At 39.1% G+C, this 2,574-nt stretch overlaps 1 protein-coding gene across 7 annotated transcripts in view; it reads right to left on the bottom strand.

The window, feature by feature from the left end:
* GPR1 (G protein-coupled receptor 1) overlaps positions 1-2,574 on the bottom strand; it is a 55,738-nt gene that overhangs the window by 49,279 nt on the left and 3,885 nt on the right. For 2 of the 7 annotated variants that reach the window (XM_011949867.1, XM_011949865.1), the window contains one exon: positions 1,860-1,978. The gene's annotated coding sequence lies outside the window, so the exon portion shown is untranslated. Of the gene's footprint in view, positions 1-1,859; positions 1,979-2,100; positions 2,295-2,574 lie in introns of those variants that run through there. The other 5 variants (XM_011949866.1, XM_011949870.1, XM_011949871.1 and 2 more) reach the window with 4 other exon arrangements.

Below are 2,574 nucleotides of genomic sequence, written 5' to 3'. Positions count from 1 at the left end.
CTGAGATCCGGCCACTGCACTCCAGTCCGGGCGACAGAGCAAGACTCTGTCTCAAAAAAAAAAAAAGAACTCAAGAAACCTTAACTTGCCATAGATTCCCTCCCAGGAAGCAATCAGGGAAGACTGACCCTTATGACCAGAGATGAGAAGTCTGTACCACACCTGAACAGATATTGTCACCAAAACTATCATATCACTGGTCTGTTCTCTTAAGGACCCATTTATGTTTCCAAAAAGTCATTTGTTTTCCCATAAGTGCCCTTCTCTTCCATTTCTCCTATTCTATTAAGATGGCATATATAAAACAAAACAAAAAAAACACACATAAAAAAAAAAGAAAAAAAAAGATGGCACGTGAGCCCCAAATTCTAACTGCCCATCTGAGTCACTTGTTTTTTTTTTAGATAGGGTTAGGTTCTGGTTGCCCAGGCTGGAATGCAGTGGCACAATCATAGCTCACTCAGCAACTTCTGAGTCACATTTACTTGGGAACGCCCATATCTACATGCATACAATTAAATTTTGTTTTCTCTTTCTAATCTTTCTTCTGTCAATTTCATTTGCTGGTGCCTAATAATAAATCTAAGAGGGAACAGAAGTTTTTTCTCCTTGACACATCTATAATCTCACCATCAGAGTAACACATCTATTATCAGTTTTGCATATTCAGTCTTTTCTACTTCATTTATTTTTACATGATTATAATTCTGGTTAACATGATCTGTTATTAAATATTTATCTCAGGGACATGACAATTAGTGGTCAAGTAACAGAAAATGTATGACCTTTTATAAACTAAGTGACTTAAATCAGATAAAATAATAAAATAGGCCATGAAAAACATAATAATCTAGTGTCTGGAAGATGTACAAATATGATGAGAATTATTCACTAAGAATAATTACTTGTAACTTGAGACCCAGGAAAGGTCCCTTGGCCTTTTTTTTTTTGTTTAAACGAAAATACCATCGGATTCATGTAACAACAGGTTTGTGGATTCTTGAGTGAATGAGTCTGCCTTAAGTGAAAAAGGCAGTTTAAGAGCATTATTGCCAGTGAAAGTTCTGTTGTCAAACTTTATTTGGTTTTCATTAGTTTTGTTTTGGAGGAAAAGATAAAAGGCAATTGGTGCTCACAGTTTCTGACTAGAAAAGGAACAACTGAATAGCTGAACCCTTCTCTCCCACAGTCTTCCCTGCATTTAGCTGTCTACCCCTTGTTGGGAGAGCCCAGATGCCAATTATTCTAACAAGAAATTGATAGCGAGATTCGACAAGGCAACAACAACAAAGAAATGGGAGAGCGCAACAAACCACAAACCTTTCATCGTAAAAATGGGGAGCCAGTGGCAGGGAACCGCATTACAACTCAGTTTAGAACTTTTTTCCCAGCTTGTAATCTAAAGAGGGCGATATCAGTTTTCCTCTCGGAGTACCAATTTTTTTCTACTAGTTTCTCAACAGTGAGTCTTCCACAAATGATGTTTGACTATTTCTAGATCACAACTCCTTAAAAGCCAGATTTATGAGCTGTAATTATGTAGGTAAAAGCTGAGAAAATTACTGAAAGTTCTTCTTTGTCCGCCCACCCCAGCAACATGCTCATTTTCTCTCTTGCAGTGTTTTAGGATTAATCAGCAGCTGTAGCGAACCCTGTAGGATCGTCCCTAAACACTTTTGCCAAGACCAAAAATATGAATCTGCAGACAGAGCATTTTGTAAAGGATCAGTAGTCCTTTTCCTTTTTTGCCAGCTGGTAGTTAGTCAAATACTGTTTTGTAAATAAATCATCTGCAGGAATCCTCATCAGGTCAGCTGTAAATGTGTCAGTTTGAGGAAAACAAACAGGACAGCACTTACCAGTTAATTTTCTGTGAGGAGAGAAGCTATTGTCATGCCTGGGTGTACCTTCCCGGTTCCAGAATGAAATGGAGGGTGGTGTTCAGAACGGCTGCATTCCTCATTCCACTTTTATCTGGCTTTTGAAATGACAGTGTAGAGAAGAATGATGTTGGGTTTTGAATGTGGTTCTTCCCTTCCCCCACCACCCTCCATAAATATTCATCATGCAATCCTAGAGAAAAGTAAGCAATGAACATACTGTACAAATTAATTCTTTCGACCAGCATGTGTTGGTGTAACAAGTTTGTTTTTTGAATGGAAATCACTGCTACTAGCTGTTCTGCAGGCTGAAAATCAGTTATGGATGGGGGGCACCCACCCCTCCTTTATCTGGGTAGGCTTTTGCTTATGAAAAGTCAAGTTAAATTAGCAGAGATGGAATGTTCTTCAAATGCACGGTATAAGGCTCATCAGGAGATTTTACTTTCTGTGCTTCAGTGTGTCCTAATAGTGAAGAGATGGAATCACATATTGGTTAATTGTGAATTTTAACTTTTTTTTTGTTTTTGAGTCGGAGTCTCACTCTGTCACCCAGGCTGGAGTGCAGTGGCACAATCTCGGCTCACTGCAACCTTCGCCTCCCAGGTTCAAGTGATTCTCCTGCCTCAGCCTCCCGAGTAACTGGGATTACAGGCACCCGCCACCATGCCCGGTTAATTTTTGTATTTTTAGT

Source organism: Colobus angolensis, unplaced genomic scaffold (genome assembly GCF_000951035.1).
Source record: "Colobus angolensis palliatus isolate OR3802 unplaced genomic scaffold, Cang.pa_1.0 Scaffold30, whole genome shotgun sequence".
In the NCBI taxonomy this organism is placed as follows: domain Eukaryota; kingdom Metazoa; phylum Chordata; class Mammalia; order Primates; family Cercopithecidae; genus Colobus; species Colobus angolensis.
The sequence above is the reverse complement of the archived record's forward strand: the minus strand, read 5'-3'. Positions and strand labels throughout refer to the sequence as shown.